Below are 18,971 nucleotides of genomic sequence, written 5' to 3' on the forward strand. Positions count from 1 at the left end.
TTTGTTAAATAGCACCCAATGTTCAGTGCTTCTGGAGTGTTGGCTATTCCTGCTAGCTTGGTGTCATCTGCAAATTTGATGAGTTTCCCATCCATCCCTTTGTCCAAATCATTGATGAAGATGTTGAAGACCTAAAACAGAGACTTGGGGTACTCCACTGAATACTTTCCTCCATGTAGATGCAGTTCCATTGAGGACTACATGTTGAGTGTGGTTGGTCAGTCAGTTACAAATCCATCTGGTCAGTTACAAATCCATTCTATTTTATCAAATAATAGGTTATGGTCTACTTCATCAAAATGCCTTAATGAAGTCCAAGTAAATTATATTGACACATTCCTCTGGTGCACTAATTTTGTGAATGAGAGGAACAGAAGGAATGGTTTTGTTCCATTTAGAAAAAACATTTATTTATTTATTTGATTTATATTGCCACCTATTCACCCATGGTGACTCAAGGCGGCTGACACAATGTAAAATCATATTTAAAACAAAAAATAAAAATAAAAACAAAAAGAATTAACAAAAAGAATCAAATAAATTAGTAAAGTACAATAGAATAAAATTTGGGAAAACAAAAACAAAACAAAAAACAACTCTCATCCCCTCCACCCTGGCGACATCTAGCTATGTTCACAAACTTCAGATGAGATAAATACCATTAACATGTCATTTTCTATATTTTCTATGAAAAATCAACATGCTGGCACTGCAAGAAAGAAATGATGGAGCTAATTTTTCCTCAATGGGTTTGTTTAATTTCTGGCTTCTGGTCATCAGAGTCAATTATTCCATGTGTACCAGTTTTGTTTTGCTTTCAATTAAATTTATTGTCCAAAAATTGAGCAACAATCATTTCATTAATAAAGAGAAATATCTTCAAAGTAAACACAATTCTCATATCCCCTTCAATTTAAAATAATTAAATTAAATTTTAAACAAGAAGCAGAGAGAAATAAGTACACTGTAACATGATTGTATAATTAAAAATTGATGATCTCTTTTTTGCTAGATATAAAACAGAGGGAAGCTCTTTAAGAAAAGCTAAATTTCCCCCTGAGAGCGAAAAGCCAGCATCAGGGGCATACATTGCTTTTAAAAAGGTCCAGATGACGCTGTAACTATACAAAATACAAAGGTTTTTTTTTTCATGTGACCCACAGAAATGGATCTTTATTTTTTACTTTAGCTGGAAAGCTTTCCAAAATACTGATATGCCCTCAGAGAAAGATCAACCTTTTCAGTTACTGCATGCATGAATCAAAGGAAGGAAAGTGACACAAACTTTTTTTCCAACATAGTTTTTTCCCTGATTTTAATATTATATTGGTGTTCAAAGGTTGACAAGACGATTCATCTGCTGTTAAATATATATTACACTGAACTAAAGCAGTCTTGCATTGAATGAACAAGTTCTTTCAATCGTTATTTAAAGAGACAGGTGTTCCTAAAATTTCAGGAGAAATAATTGCTTCCTTCCAGATGTCTCTTTTTGAAAAAATGCATTTTATACAGTAGAATTTCACTAAGAGATGTCAACTGATTATTTTGGAAAGTTCACTGGCAATCATTTCTATTCACTGCTTTACTATATAAGGTAAATATTATGCTGTACTATTTTTAAAAAAATTAACATCTGGTTATGTGGTCAGGAATAAATTCAACTGTAAACAAAATCAATGCAGGAAACACTGTTTATGATACATTTATGCTTACCCATAAGAATCTTATATAAGAAAATAGAATATATTTATACATAGCTCAAAAAAATGAAGGGAACACAAAAATAAGACATCCTAGATCTGAATGAATGAAATATTCTTATTAAATACTGTGTTCATTACATATTTGAATGTGCTGACAACAGAATCACACAAAAATTATCAATGGAAATCAAATTTAGCAACCCATGGAGGTCTGGATTTGGAGTTACACTCAAAATTAAAGTGGAAAAAAACACTACAGGTTGATCCAACTTTGATGTAATGTCCTTAAAACAAGTCAAAATGAGGCTCAGTAGTGTGTGTGGCCTCCACGTGCCTGTATGACCACCCTACAATGCCTGGGCATGCTCCTGAGGAAGTGGCGGATGAGGTATCTCCTCCCACACCTGGACTAAAACATCCCCCAACTCCTGTGGTGCAACTTGGCGTTGGCAGATGAAGCAAGACATGATGTCCCAGATGTGCTCAATTGGAGGTAGCGGTCCTGATACAGATTGAACATAGTGTGGCCTGTAAATATTATTATCCCACTCACTACAGAAATTTATAATTATTTTATTGTCTTCCTGATATGTTAAATAATTCACCTTCTTAAGCACATACATAAAATTGTGCTGAAATGGACCAATACCTCACTGGTCAATATGAAAAGAATTAAGTGTTTGTGCCTATTTTGAGTCATAAATCACCCATACTTTATCCATGTCCCTAAACAAAGAATAGATGCTTTGTAATTGAGATTACACTTATGCTTTAACTCTATTGAATGAGCATAGCATGAAACATACTTTATTTTATTTTACAATTGAAGGTATGAACAAAGAGACTGCAAAGCGTAAGCTTTTTTATCTGCCTTTTATTTTAGTATGATACAAAACTATATATTAGGATGAACAGCGCTAGAGATTTTTCATGAATAGTCAATTTTAGCCAATAATTGTAAACCAAGGTCTTGCATACCTTGGAGGCTAGCTCACTTTCTAAGCACAAAGAAGAACATACACACAAGGCACAAAGGAATGCAGAGCAAGCTTCTGAGGAATTGTGACTATACCTGCATTAGAGATCTCAGATCTGTTAAATAGACCAGAGACTGATCATCACAAAGGACTGGAATTTGCTTGATCTCTTGTTTTTTTACTTTTTTGAGAAGGGGCTGAAAGCTTGTAAAAATTAATTTAAATTAAACCAGGGTCCATATTTTGGTTGTTTGCTGTTGAAATATATCATTGCAATCTTGTGTGCAGTTTCTGAAGATGTCACTGCTCCCTCCCTAACATGATATGCTTATGATGATTCTCTCTCTCTTTCTCTCTCATCTCCATCATCACATTTTTGAATTGTCCATCTTCCTCAGAGGAACTCTTAGATTGCCTGTTCTTAATCCAAACCATGACCTCCCACCCCCCAAAAAAGCCTATTTTCCTTTGATCAAGGTGTAAGGAAAAAACTTACTTAAACTCCAGCTAAGAATGAAGTTTATTCTGTCCAAGCGTGTATTTCCTTTCCCCTTAAAAAAAAGAATCATAAAGCTAATTCTTTCATGTAATTAAAGGAGTAATGGTAAAAATGTAAGTAAAATTTATTTCTCTACCTGGCAGTAATTATGCCTGCCTGTTCTTTTCTTTAACCTCAGAACCAGGTTTGCTTTGCTCAAAATGTTTAGCTGCAGCACAGAAGAATTCAGTGCTATATTTCTAATTTATACTTCATTTGCTTGACGCTGTAAATGAACTATTGGAAGGTTATAATTTAAATATTCATTGTCACTGAATAAACAGACAGATTCTTGCTAAGAATAGCTATTTTCTCAGATTGTTTAAAAGATAGAAAATAACAGTAATTGAGTGTTCTTCCACTTTTGTGATTTTAGTTCAGTACTGAAACTGGTGGATCTGCTGATCTACTCTCTTAATTGAATGGGGCATTTAGGTTTTGTAGCAGGGTAGGGATTTTCTTAGAATGTGTTGCTGGCATAGCTTATTTTTGCCATTCCTTTAAATCTTCCTTTTTATTTAGTTTTTTAAAAAAATCTTCAGTAAAAAGTTTGTTTATAGTCTGCATTGTGCATTTATATAAATACACATATGGCATTTGACTGCTCATAAGAATACTCATATGGCATTTATTATTTCATTTGCCTAAATTTGCAGCACTTCATGGAGAAAATTTTAAAGAGATCTCAGTATCATGTGTTTAGATCAAATTTCTGTTTCTTACCATCAGTACTGCAGGCTACAGTACTTCTGCTGACTGCCAGCTGCCTGCAATTTGGCAGTTCAAATCTCACCAGGCTCAAGGTTGACTCAGCCTTCCATTCTTCTGAGGTCGATAAAATGGGGACCCAGATTGTTGGGGGCAATATGCTGACTCTGTAAAACCACTTACAGAAGGCACTGAAGCAGTATATAAGTCTACCTGCTATTGCTATTTCTATCTTTGGGACCAATATACTAAATGAGTTTTTCTTTAAGTTGTATAGACTTCAACTCCCAGAATTCCCCAAAAAGCCATAGGAATTGAAGTCATACATCTAAAGTGGCCAAGTTTGAGAAACACTGTTCTAAATGGAAACAATATTGCAAAAACAGTTTCCTTCTGCCATTTGAACAATGACAAAGATTAAAACTTGTAAAATGATCACACCCACCCACCCAAATAGACATTTCCAAATAAGAAAAGAACAAAAGTAAAGACACAAATTATTGTTGTTGTTGTTGTTGTACACAAAAATGACAGTATACGCAGCAGACGAGATAATCATGCTGGGTTTCCTATCACAAATCACTAGTCGAACACTTCCCAAGTGTTTAGGACTGCATGATGTATCGGCGGATTATGTGAGCAGATCCCAGTAAGGTGGCCTTCTGCAGCTGACCAATGGTGATCTTGTCAGTGCCAATTGTTTTTAAGTGCTTGCCTAGGTCTTTAGGCATAGCACCCAGCACCACTGGAACCACCTGCACTGGTTTATGCCAGAGTCTCTGCAGTTTGATTCTCAAGTCCTGATATTATTATTATTATTATTATTATTATTATTATTATTACAATAACATTATAAAAGGTATAGTAGATACTCTGAGGGTTGAAATGGGATCATATTTTTGTCAGAAAGATAGAGCAGCCTTATTTAAAATAAAAGCAATGCAAAAAATGTTAACTTTGAATCATGCTCATTTTGAAAATGTACTGTGAACCATTTTTTATTATCACTCATTCTTATTTTTAACAGTGGAAACAGGAAAAAAATAATACATTTTTACCACCTTTCATGAAATCATTCAAAGACATTGAAATAATTCTGTACGTATGCTGGAAAATCAAACTCCAAACACAAAATGTTGCTAATCTTACCATTTATTATTTTAGGTTAATGTTTCTATTTCTTTCCAAACCTAGGCAAAATAAATTGTCTTCTTGATGTATTTGTTCTTACATATGAGAGGGAGGGCTGGAGTTAAGTTGTGAATTTTTTCATCAGTGTCACATGTTGGCCAAGTGTTATATTCCACCACTTTTCTGGTATATGACCATTCTAGAATTGGAGACTTCAGAAGAGAATTCTACTATTGACCCAGGTATGTGGACTGATGGCAGTGAAGGTAAGATCATATCTCATCAACAAAAGGAACCAAGAATTGGGATTCAGGTGTAGATCAAATGAAATGAAATAAAATTATTTTATTACATCCATAAGGTATATATCACTGATAATAAGCTAGGAAACAGGACAGCAATTTTGCCGACAGAGCTGCTTAGCTGGAGCTAAACATTATTGAAGCAAAACATGTCCTGTGCTTTATACTGGATAGCTCCTCTGCTAACCTGAATGGTTTATTTTTGATCTTAGAATACTTTGGTAAAGTGGATTTGCTCACGTGGATTGTAGCAAAAGGATTTCCAGATGAAGGTGAAGGACTTAATCTGGTTTTTAATCTTCTTCAATCCATGGATTTATGGATTAGGACTGTGCTCTTAACTAAATATATTCTTAACCTACTTCTTTGCTTATATCTGATCTCCTATAATTTGATATCATGAAAACCATGGCATTTATCAGAGAGCAGAAAAAAATCAGTTAGCTTTATGAAACCGAATAAAATACAAAGAATAGAATTAAGTGATTACCTTCTTCCTACTTCATCATTGATGTGTGCCATCTTTTCCTACTATCAGTAATTCAAATAAATTCCATCAAGAATTGAAAGTCAAAATTATCACCTCAGTTAATTCAAAAGTAGATATGATAATGACAGAATACTTAAGTATATAATGCAATTTATTTGGCTATATAGTGTGTCAAATAGAATATTTAAGACATATTAAATCTAAATACACAGAGTCTTAATTTTAAGAGGACAGCGGGGTCAGCTTTACTGAGCAATTAAAGATGACATTGCAGTAATTAGAGAATAGAAATGAAGTATACATAGATATAGTATCATAGAAGTACTTTTATTTTCCCAAGTTATACAGCACTGAAAAAAATTGCAAGGATATTGTTTTAACAAACTTTCCAAATAAGTTACTATGTAAAAAAGAGCTGTGATCAATTTTCTTCTTTCCCTGTGACAAATAGATTTTAGTAACCATTGGACAATATCCATATATGATCACAAATAAGAAAACAACATGTAAAAGAGCTAATATATGTGTCCCAGCATAATGTTGCAGGATCCAGTCTGGGTCAGTCACCGGGACCAGAGGCTTTGTCTTCTGAGCTTTCGGACTCGTACTGGAGCCCATCTTCAGGGAACTTCTCTCTAGCCTGAACATTCCTGAAGATGGGCTCTAGCACGAGTCCAAAAGCTCAGAAGACAAAACTTGGTCCTGGTAACCAACTCAGATTGGATCCTGCAACATTTAAAAATTCAAAATTTAGATATAGAGTCTCAATAATTTGTCAACTGTCAATCATTGAGAAAAGATATTGCTGAAGAGATTTGAAGAATAGAATTACTGCCTCTCCTTTTGAATGGCCCATGATTCTCTTCCACTAACTCCATCTACCAACTCTTATTTTTGGTTTCAATTTCTATATTTCTATATGTTTCTAAGGGCATATTGGTTCTGAATATATATATCTCATGTACTTTTTTCTATTTTTACATTGCTCCATTGCCTTGACATGTTGATCAGATGACACTCATTTATGAAGAAGCTCTAAATTGAAAGAGGCACTAATTGTATTCTCTTCTGCTTGCTATGCTCTCTTCAAAGCATATTTTGATAATTGCTCACCCACTCATTGCTTTTTTTAAAGCTATGAGTTGCATCTAAACAGAATTATTTCCTTTCTGTAGAAAGTAATTAGCACCTTGAGAGAGTATCCCATGTTCTTTGTACATCTTGCTTAGAATCTACATGTTTACTCAAAAGTAAATTATACTGGATACAGTGAATTTCCATATTACATTTCCATATGACTATAGCATCACTTAAGACAGCGGTCCCCAGCTTTTGTGGCTTGGTGGTCCAGTGGGGGGGGGAGTGGAATGAGGTCATGTGAGTGGCAGGCCAGTGGGCCAGCATGCATGCACTATTCAGGGGTAGACTAGTATGTACACGCATGTGAGCAAGTTTATCTGCGTGCACATGTGCATGCGCACCAGCCTGCCACTCACACAAATCAAGTTGCAAGCATGCATGCCATCCCACAACTCACAGGGCCCAGTTCGGAATAGGCTATGGCCCAGTAGTGGGCTGTGGCCCAGGGGTTGAGACCTCTGATTTAAGACATCCACAATCAATATATTAACTGTTTTCATCATGAAATGTAATTTTCACTGTATTGTGATTCTTTTCAAGTTTTTGAAGACCAATTACTCTTAAAAAATGTGGTAGTAACACTTTATGAGTGCCTACGTTATATTTGGCAGTGTTCCCCATTAACAGCCACAATGGGATGATGAATTAGGATCGGATCTTTTAATCTTATGTATTATTACAGTATTTCCATTAGTTAACCGTACAATCAAATTAGCAGACATATGAGATGGGCAGAAAGCGTTTAACATCCTTGAATCACAAATGAGTGAAGAGCTATTAATTACTTCTTTGCTGTTTATCATAGTCATTATAGACCACCATAACCACTTCCCTGGTAAAACCATCTGTTATCAGACTTCTGAAATCACACTTTCTACTTACATACATACACAAGCATTATGAGTTAAGAAAACAAAAATGATCAGATGACTTAATACAGTCTAGTCATTTTTCATATAAAGATCTGTCATTGTCATAGGTCCTGAAGTACCTGATGTTATTTAAGGAACAGGTAAGAAGTTGAACCTTATTTCAGCAATGTTAAGGACCTAACACTTCCAAACACACCTGAAACTTTACCACATTTTAGGGCCCTACAGTAGATTATGTGTTTTAGATAATATGATTGTATTCAAAGAAAGAATACAACCATGATGGTAACTCCCAAACATGCTATATGTGATAACTATCTTTATCTTTCTTATAATCCTTCCTCATTTAACAGTCTAATCTTAAAATAATTTTCATCAATAGTTTCAAGATGTATAAAAGGAGCTGCCCTTCCAAGAAAAAATAATAATAGTAATAATAGCAACTAGTAATAATTACAACAATCAATAAGTTGTAAATAAACAGAAGAGAAATCCAAATCAAATCAATATTTGGTGTGATCACTTTCTGCCTTCAAAACAGCATAACTTTTTCTAGGTATATTTGCACACAGTTTTTGAAGGAACTTGGCAATATTTCTTCAAGGTTTCTCCAAATAGAGTACTAACCACAGCTCTTCTGTGGATGTAAGCATAGGGAATCCAGGTTATCCTAAAGAAGCTAGATATTCCAAAAATTGAAGTTCAGGACATCTGGAAGTCATCAGATTGGAAAAAGTATCAACTGACGCTTGTCTTCTTTACTCATGAATGAAAGAATCAAAGTCCAACAGTGTCAATGCAAGGTGAATTCAATATGGGTTGAATTGTTTCAATACAAGCACTTGCATATATTCCTGAAGAAATAAGTGACTTCATGAAAAGTTATATTATGCCCTTTACAATTTATTTTTTACAAGGTGTACTGTAGTAATATAGAAATGAAAAAAAGACTATTTTGTTCTCATTATAGTGCAAAGAGAAGATTGAAATTTATGAAATCCGAACTCAAAGAGACCTTGTTTTGCTGTGTTAATTGAGAGTTGGAGAAAAGAATGTATGAAAAATAACAAGCATTACCTAAGTCTCAACTGGGAGTATAGCTTATCATAGAACAGCAAACAAGAGAAGCTATTTAGAAATAAGCTATATTTGTCCAGAAATTGGGAGAAAATAACAAATGATTAAAAAATGGAACTCCCCGCCCAAGTACAAACAATTATATTTACTATATTTGCTAGTTTTTATAAGCTTAATGTAAAATGTTGTTTTGAAACATCAGTTTCAATATTTACTTACTCAGATGACTCATGGATCTATCATTTAGGAAAATGATTAGCTACTTATAAAAAAAGCAGTTTGGCAAGAATGGGGGGAAATGTCTATTCTTAGGAGCAGATAAATAGTGGAATAGTTATATGGAAATCCCTTTTGCTGGTTAAATAATTCCTTTTTAATCCCAGAATTATATTTTGATTCATCAGGAAGGCCAAAGGTAAATTCAGTGCTATTTTGCATTTGTTTTTCAAAACAAGGTCAGAATGGATGGAGGAAATAATAGTTGTGCTTTCATTAGTCACGTCTCTGACTTTTCTTTCTTTGTCTATGTCTCCTTCTTTCTCTCTTTCCCTCTCTCTCCTGTTTCTCTGCTTCGCACATACACACATACAGTATATGTGATCACAAATATCACATGAAGAATGCCAGCCTTTAAATTCCAGTAAAGAAAAGGAGTAGAGAGAGAAATCCATGAAATGATGGTGGATGACTGTGAAAAGAGGCGACAGATTTACTTCTGTTAGCCTTAAAAATTTTTAGAGGCCTATCTGAATATTCAAGATTTCTATTTGCCATACCATTTGGGGTTCATTCGGGGTTCAATATAGCTTAATTGCCAAATGGTAAAGAAAGGAGGGAATGTCTATCTCCCTAGTCCACCAATTGATGATTTTGGATTCAGAGAAATCAAATCTGTAGTTTTTACCCTACTATAGCAAGGCTATTTAATGTTATTATGTCACTGATCCATGCTATCATGTACTATAATTATTTAGTTGAGGAGAAAGGAGATATACCAAAGTTACTACCATGGTATTCTGTTCTGACCTGCAGTCTCTTAATTTTCCAGCAAAGAGGTTTCAGCTGCCATTCTCATCCCTGTGCTGGCTTATATTTGGCCTATATTCTGAAGTTACTGGATTGAAACTGTAAAGTTTGAGGGTTTTTTCTCCTTATATTCTTCACTTAAAAGACAGGTAATATTACCAAAATGGTTCATAGTAATTTAAAATGTAAAACATTTATATAGCTTATATAGCTATTAATGATTTAAACAAAATTTCTAGTAACCAATGCCATCATTTATAGTTTAGTTTTTAGGACACAACCTTAATGGAAGACTTCAAAGAGCATTCTGCATACCAATGAAGATTCAAAATATTTTTGTACATGTATGTACTTAATGCTTAAAAATCCATTTAATAATTTTACTAATTACATTTCTTATATTTAAAATGAGGAACAAAGTATGCTCTTACTATTTTTTAAAGAAAATGTGATGGAGGGGAGTTAAAATGCATGAATGTGTAATCTTGGAATCTTAATGCACAAATCTGTTTAGTAAAGTACAAAATGATATTGACATTTTGATCATTTGGTAAAATAATGAATATAGTTGTTCTTAAAGACATTTAAACATTCTGAAGGACATAGCTAGACTTTATTCTGATTCATACATGTTGGCCAAGCATTTTTTTTAAGTTTCAAAGGAAATAATCTACAATGAATGAACAGCTTGCTCAGTTCCAGCTGATAAGACATGCAACAAGGATGTCTCAGTTTTGAAAGGAAAATTGTACAAGTAATTAATTTTAGAGATATTTATACAGGTGAGTTTCAACCCATCTTTCATGATGATGCTGAAGTTATCCATTCAGTTGTGTCTGACTCTAAGTCATAGGTATCAAACTCTCTGCATCACATTGCCATCACATGACGTATCACCATGTTTTTTCCCTTTGCAGAGCTGGGGTTGGTATGCCCTATGCATCCAGGCTGTAGGCTGCCAGTTTGACACCACTTTTCTAGGTGTTTCTATAGGCCAGGTTTTTCCACATCCTCCAATCTTGTACTACTTCTTTGAGTTGTTCTATGCTCTGTCTGGTGTCAGCTTTGATGGTAACCAGATATCATATTCTTTGGCAGGCTGGTTACTTTTTATCAATAACTCTTTCAAATTGTTCTTTCACAACAATTTACAGTCCTACAAAATCTGCAAACTAGTAGAAGTGTTCCTGTCCCCATGCAACTTTATCTCTGCTTATGGTGCCAATGCAGTGCAGGGGGGAGGAGTGAGCATATTTTGGAGTTTGCTGGCTGATGGAGAATGGAGGGGGTTAGTAAAACTTTAAGAGATAAAAGAATTTGGGAGCTCATTAGAGTTCCTCTTGGTTTTATGGCACATTTCAGTAGGAATCGGAAGTTTATTCTGAAGCCTGGAAAAAGGGCCGAATTGAAAACACTTCTACCATAATTATGGATGCTGTGAAAAAAAAACAAACATTCTAGTGAAATGTGATTTTTCCCGCTCCCCAGGCTGAAGGATCCTGAGAACTACATGTTACTTAATATGCAATGGTTGTCTCCTTCAGATAGTTTCCTTTTATGTGCATGAACATATGAATATATTTGAGATGTCCTATGTATCAGATATCTAATATTTTTAAATATTGCCCAGGCAACTTTGCTGTTCTGTAATATCAGCATTCACAATGACATGCCTGTACTTTAAATGAAAAGTTCTGGTTAGAAAAAGAACAGGATGAGTTTGCATCTTGAAGACTCATATTAACAAGAATAACATGCTTATAATCCTTTAGCAACTTGGCTTGCAAAGTTCTTCTTTCCCATTTCTGAATTAAGAGAACTGAAGAGCTCTTAACTGAAATGTTTTGTTCCTCCTCCTTATCTCTTAGTAACACTAATGTTTGCTCTTGATACTGTATAAGATGGCTATGACATTGTCAAAGTTACTTTTTGGACAATGACTATGATCTTTGTCTCAAGAGAAGCATTTACACAAAATTTTCCTATCATGATTAGCATTATATCTTTTGGCAAACATGGAATTTTCTTTTATAATTCTAATATTGTCCTTTATAAGCACTTTTTAAATTCTAATTCATAAGTGTTCCATTTGGCCATCAAAAGAAAGAACACAGAGAACTTTAATATCTTTCTTATCACCTGCAGCTATGCTTTGCTGTTGCAAAACACACTTTTTTGTTGTTCTTCTTTGTTTTTAATAGTCTATATTTCTCCTAAGCAGCAACTTTTACTATAAAACAGCTTTCTCTTACAAGTAGAAAACTAACTTTATTGTGGTATATATGGAAGACAGCTCATTGTTAGACAGTATCATTGAAGTATCACTGAAGACAGTATCACTGTTAACTCTCACTAATTGGAACTTGTATGACAATGCTGTAAGGAAAAATGCTGCTATTCATCATAAAATGAAAAATAACTAATAATGAATTAGAACAAGGTTGCCAGGAAAAGGAAGAATAAAAAAGAACAAATTGCAATTATGTAATTTGTACATTGGAAGATAACTTTTTGTCATCAACTTATATAATTGTAGAATATTTCCCATTAAACAGAGCCTACAATAAAGAACATTATTAGATTTTTAACAAGGAATATAAAGTTTGATTCTTCCTTACTTCGTTGTCTCTTGAATTTAAGATTAATCTGCTTCTATTCTAAAATAGATGGATAGGTGCTAACAAAACTTACTGAACATGGTCTTGACTATAATCTTTCAGAAGTTATAAAGCTCATGTCAAGAGAATATTCTATCCTCCATATCCTTCTCCAGTTTATGTGAAAACTTCACTTGATATGAATACAGAAAGAACTTATTTCTCTTTCCCCCCTCTTTCCATTCAATTATATCAAATTCTTGGACATCACCAAGATAAGTCCTGCAGCTTTATTGGCAAGGTTTTTCTGAAGTTGTTTGCCATTGCCTTCTCTTTAGAGCGGATAGGAAGTGACTGGCCCAAGATCATTCAGCTAGAGTTTTGCCTAAGGCAGGACTAGAAGTCATCTATCTTCCAGTTTCTAACTTGATGCCTTCCTTAGCCATTACACAAAACTGGCTCTCAATTTTACTTTTCTCATTTCTCATATTCTCTTTTACTTTGCTCCAAACTCACATAAGTGACTGGCTTTCCCTTGCAACTGAAGTTCTACAACTCCTTTTTGTGGACATTTGAAGCCATTAAAGGGATGCTTCTGGGTTTGACAACTGATTATGAGTAACCTGCTATAATGATGAGGAATCCCAAATCACCTCTTGTGGCCAGTGCCTTCTATAGAATAGGGAAATTTCCAATTAAAAAAAATTGCATTCAAAAATTGCAGTTTAGGAAGATCTTTTCAGAAATGACCCTTTTCCCTCAAAAATATTACTTTCGTTTAATTATGTTTGAAATGTTCACTGTAAAACACATTCCCAAATAAATACCTTTAATCTCCATAAAATATTTCATTCTTGACTTAAGATATATAAGTGCAAAACGTAGTCACCGAACTGGTAGTAGCACTGGTTGAATCCCATCCCTGCTTGCATGACTACTCTTCCCAACCAGGAATGCTGGGCATATATGTGTATTAGTTTTTTTTTAATGTTAGCAGATGTTATATGCTCATATATTGTCACAATTTCCTTTTTGAATACATATTGCTCCGGAGTTCTGATATTTGGTATTCGATTGCTTGAGTTACAATTGTAAAATGTGCAGTTTCTCTCTGTGAGGAGATGGGTGACTTAGATAGACAGATGATAGATGGACAGGTGATAGATACTAATATTTTTCTTCTAGAAACTATATTTCCATTCTGTTTTATAACAAAAAGTTATCAATAATTACAATGCATATTTCGTAACAATATCATTAACAAATCTTAGATCTTTGAGAAGAGTACGCTAAACAAAATCTATTCAGAATCATTCTAGTATTTGAGGGGCTGTCACAAAGAAGAGAAGGGGATCAACTTATTTTTCAAAGCACTAGAAGACAAGACAAGAAACAATGGATAGAAACTAATCAAGGAGAGAAGCAATCTGGAATTAAGGAGAAACTTCCTAACAGTGAAATTAACTAATGAAATAACTTGCCTTCAGAAGTTGTAGGTGCTTCATTAGTGTTGGTTTTTAAGAAAAGACTGGACAACCACCAATCTGAAATGGTATAGGGATTCCTGCTTGAGCAAGGGGGTTGGAGTAGAAGACCTTAAAGGTCCTTTCCAGCTCTATTCTGATTATCTGGGAGACTGTGTATAAATAACAGCAGCAGCAGTGTTACTAACAGCATATAATCACACCAACTTGATTAAAAGCCACATGTTCCCTCCCAATTCCTCCCCACAGTGCTCACTTTCCATCAACTTTTGGGTTAATATTACCAAGGCTTTGTTACCTTTATCATTATCCAAGCAGGAAACTGTGATCTGGGCTTGGATGCTGCTCATTTGCAGTGGGAGGGCTGTTCTGACTGTGCCAATGAATCCTGAAATGGTACTCCTTTCTGTCTCAGTTGTTCTCTTATGGTCCTTTCTCTAATTCTGTTTGGAAGACTTGGCTCAGTGTAACTTAATATACAGCTGACTACAACTGATTGGATTATACATCATTAACCCAATTTAGCATGCTCTGTGAACTCAGCTATTGCGTTGATATTTGCATTTCTTCAGATTAAAAGACATAGACTTTGGATACATTGCTTCTTGTAATCTTTTTTTCCTATGCTGTTTTGAGGGACGAGCAACATTTTGGTCACAAAGGCAATACATTACTCTTGTTCAACAGACTCTGTCCTCCACGTGATGCCACTGAAAATGAATTTTATCAGAAATTCCAGAACCAGGAGGTTAAAACACTGATCAGTTGATGAATTGAAGCAGCTCACCTGGAAAAGGTCCCCCCATGCCTTTTCTTTGATGAAAATAATATGTTACGGCATTTTGTAAAGAAGAGGAAGATATTAAACTTTTGCAGTTATAGTATGTATGTATCTAAATGTGTGTGTCTTATTGTGTATATGTGTATATGTATGTTCAGACTATTTGATTAGATGGATTATAATACTAATAAATAATTGAAGTCATCAATTTACAGGATTACAAACACATTCTAATGAGGCTATCCTTGAAGAGAGACTGGAAATTGCTATAGAATGCAGCTTTCTGATTGTTAAATGGAACAACAAAATGGCCCCATTAGTCTTGAAAACATTGTCCCAATTGGCTTTGAGCTACAGTAGATGGGTCAATTTAAGATGCTGACAGATAACAGATTAACAGAGTTGGAAGGGACCTTATAGGCCATCTAGATTCTAGTCCAATCCCCTGCCCAAGCCGAACCTATACCATTTTTGATAGATGGCAGTCCAGTGTGTTCTTGAAAGCCTCCAGTGATGAAGCTGCCACAACTTCTGAAGGCAAGCTGTTCCACTGGTTGATTGCTCTCACTGTCAGAAAATTTCTCCTTATTTCCAGGTTGAATTTCTCCTTGTTCAGTTTCCATCCATTATTCCTTGTCTGGCCTTCTGGTGCTTTTGAAAATAGCTTGACTCCCTCCTTTCTATGGCAGCCCCTCAAATATTGGACCACTGCTATCATATCTCCCCTGGTTCTTCTCTTCCCTAAACTAGATGGCAGATCAATGTCAGACTAGATAATCTGACATTGATCTATAAAGACCTAAATGACTTAGGGTCTGGCTATGGATTGAGAGCGCTGAGAAAGACATTGCTTATGGATTGAGGGCACTGAGAAAGACATTGCCCATTGGTAGGTTTAGTCATTAGTAGAATTTTCTTAGCAACCATCCCAGTGAGAAAACCCACTATTGGAAGTACTCTGTGCTTATGCTGTTCTTTTTCAGTAAATAGTTGAAGATATACCTCTTTAACTAGCCACATCTTGAACCAATTAAGACGTACTTGTCCCTTGCTTCTAACATCTTCAATTTTGCTTTCAATTCTTGCCTTTACTTTTCTGAATTAAAGATTTAAAAAGTTAAATTTTGTGGAAGAAATCTAATGTGTCTGATGTTCCTGAAAAATCAACCTATGTGGTACTTTAGGTGGTGATTCTCTTAATAGTACATGCATGCTGTGGAAGATGATGGTGTTATTTAATTAGAAAATTAAGTAATATAAAGCTTTAAAGTGATATAACAGGGAGAAATTTATCTTTTGTTCTATGACAGGAAAATATCCAAGAAATGTCCTTTTCATTTATTTGTCACAACCAAGAGGGCATGGGAAAAAATGTGGGCAAATATTTTGCAATTTAGGTACCTGGATAATGCCCAATGTCATCAATGGAAATCCTTCCTTGAGTGATGACATCTGGATTGCTTTCTGTGTATTATCCAGAAATGTGTATTAATGATAGTGTATTAGTCAATTGCGCATTTATTACTCCATAAACCAAATGTCTGGGAAGACTTATTATTTCTCTGTATTCAATTGTGGATGAAATAGCTGATTTCTGAGAGCCAGTTTTATGGCTGTTGGAATTCCAGAAAATAATGTCTAAAATAATAATAATATTTTTTTACCTCGTCAACCGCCTCCATTGCTGAGTGGGTGCAACCCTGTCCAAGATCTTGGCTACTTTCTGATTCTAGGTTGTGGCCATGCCTCCACAGGATCATTCAACTATGGGCTGATCTCACTGTTTGACTTTTTTTCTGAGGTTCTCCATGCAGAGGACTACATAATTTTCTCTGAAAAAACATTGCTTTATAATATTTAAAATGGGAAAATATAAAGTTAGTTCAAGAAGAGATTGGACTACCATTTGTCAGAAATGGTATAGGGTTTCCTGCTTGGGCAGAGGGTTGAACTAAATGACCTACAAGGTCCCTTCCAACTCTGTTTATCTGAATCTAATTTTTCCATTGACTTTACTTGTAAGAAGGTCACAAAAGGTGATCACATGACCCAGGGACAATGGAACCATCATAAACATGAGTCAGTTGCCAAGCATCTGAATTTTGATCATGTGACTATGGGGATGCTGCAATGGCCATAAGTGTGGGAAACAGTCATAAGTCAGTTTTTTCAGTGCTATTATAATTTTGAACAGTGACTAAATGAACTGTTGTAAGTTGAGGACTACCTGTAATATACATTTATTACTATTATTTTGTGTGTATGTGTGTGTATGTACGTGTGTTTGTGTGATGGGACTTTAGCAGCTGGATTGCAAGGTTTTTATAATATCTGCAATCAGTGTGCATCTGTGTATATTACCCATGGCATAAGCTATCCTTTCATGCAGCTGAGAAACAGTTGCATTTAAATAAAGAAATTAAATGAAAGCCCCTTCTGTGCCAAGAATGAGATTTTAAATAAAATATCTTGTGTAAAGAATAAAAAGCTTAGTTTGGCAGTATAACTTAGTAACTTTAGAGTGTGCTTAATCAGATATGCTTTTGTTCATTCCTTTCACAAGAAAGCGATAATACTGATTTTTATTTTAATATAGCACTTTGTGTGCATGCAGGGAATGGGGAATAATTGGTAATCTCATTGCTCCAAACTTTTTCAGTTTTTTGGAAACTCATTGTTGCTAAAAAAGTTGCACTTTTAATTACTATAATTTTAATTACTATGTTTAAAGAAACTGTAACTTTTTTACTCTTACTCTCTTTCCTTCCTTCCTTCCTTCCTTCCTTCCTTCCTTCCTTCCTTCCTTCCTTCCTTCCTTCCTTCCTTCCTTCCTTCCTTCCTTCCCCCAACCTTACACAACTCTTGTACTCTGAAATGCAAATTATTGGACCAGGCTAGTTGCAAATTTTAGTATGAATTAACTGAATTAAGTAAACCTTAAAATTTTCATTTCCATCGGACCTGTTTGCAAATTTTTAGATATAAACATTCTGTCTAACCCAAGTCCTATCCCAGGCCCTTCTCTCTCACACAATCTACCAAGCTGTTGGACTAGAAGATTTCCAAAGTCCCTTCTAACCCTTTATTTTGTTAGAAATAGTTTATAAGATGACCACATGTCCATGACTGAAGAGAGCAAAAACAAACAATAAATGCATCACACATACCTCCCCACACTGTGAAGTCATCCTTTTAATTATTAGAATGGTTATATGTTGAATATAAAGGTCAAAATGCCATATGCTTTGACATCTTTTCAATTGTTTTGGCCTTTGTGCCTTAACTAACTCCATTCACCTTAAGTGCTGACAATTTTTTTAATGTCAGCGTGCTTCTTGTTTTTCTAGATTTTTTTTGTCCTGTGGACATTTAGACTGTGTGGTTGGTTTATTTCTGTGCTTAAAGATGGTAATAGTTGAATAATAGAGCGATGCACTTTTTCCTAATATTAAAGGAATAGTTAATGGAAGCATAGGTGTTTTTGGTGTTATCAAAATCTATTTTGCCTCTTGCCTCCTTCTTACTTTAGCTCCAATTTACTTAACTGTGTTCAAAATTCAAGGACCACCGTACTAAACAACCATAATTTTGGAAACTCAATAATCAATTTTTATTGCTACTAATCACTTTTATAAACAAACAAAGCTAGTTTTAATAGAAAACTATCAATTATATTATGTACATGCCTTCAAATGAGAGTGCAATTCCCCCTGCCAAGAAGTGGCAATCCAGTTTCATCTAGGGTGGCCTTCCCTAATTTGGCAGCCTTCGTATATGTCCGGATACAACATCCATTCTTTAAGCTAGCAGCAAATGTTGGGAGATGAAGCCTAACCTTTCTGGGGGAGCAGCAGACTTGAAAAGGCTAATCTATTTTGCTCACATGAGACAAGTAAATTAATCTTGCTGTCTTTGATCCTGCATTTGGCGGTGACCTAATTAGAGTTATAAATCCCACTCAATAGGAATTACTGCCAAACTACTTGTAAAAAATGAGATTTGTCAAAGAGAGAAACCTTTGCTATCTGCAGCCTGTTTCTTTTTCATAGGTAATAGGGATTGCGTATCACATACTTTCAACAACAAACAGAATAGGGTCATTATTGGAATAACCAAATAGAGCAATAGTTAAATGTTTTGCA

The 18,971-nt window shown here is 34.8% G+C and overlaps 1 protein-coding gene and 1 long non-coding RNA gene across 20 annotated transcripts in view; one reads left to right on the forward strand and one right to left on the reverse strand.

Annotated features, from left to right (window-relative positions):
• Positions 1-14,511, reverse strand: part of LOC148128245 (uncharacterized) — a 69,945-nt gene extending 55,434 nt beyond the window's left edge. The window contains exon 1 of the long non-coding RNA XR_015741114.1: positions 14,347-14,511. This is a non-coding gene — a long non-coding RNA (uncharacterized LOC148128245). The remainder of the gene's footprint in view (positions 1-14,346) is intronic.
• Positions 1-18,971, forward strand: part of NRXN3 (neurexin 3) — a 1,274,597-nt gene that overhangs the window by 443,998 nt on the left and 811,628 nt on the right. The gene's annotated exons all lie outside the window — the stretch shown is intronic.

This window comes from Pseudonaja textilis, chromosome 1, assembly GCF_049901715.1.
Source record: "Pseudonaja textilis isolate UNSWEBS1 chromosome 1, rPseTex1.2, whole genome shotgun sequence".
Lineage (NCBI taxonomy): Eukaryota > Metazoa > Chordata > Lepidosauria > Squamata > Elapidae > Pseudonaja > Pseudonaja textilis.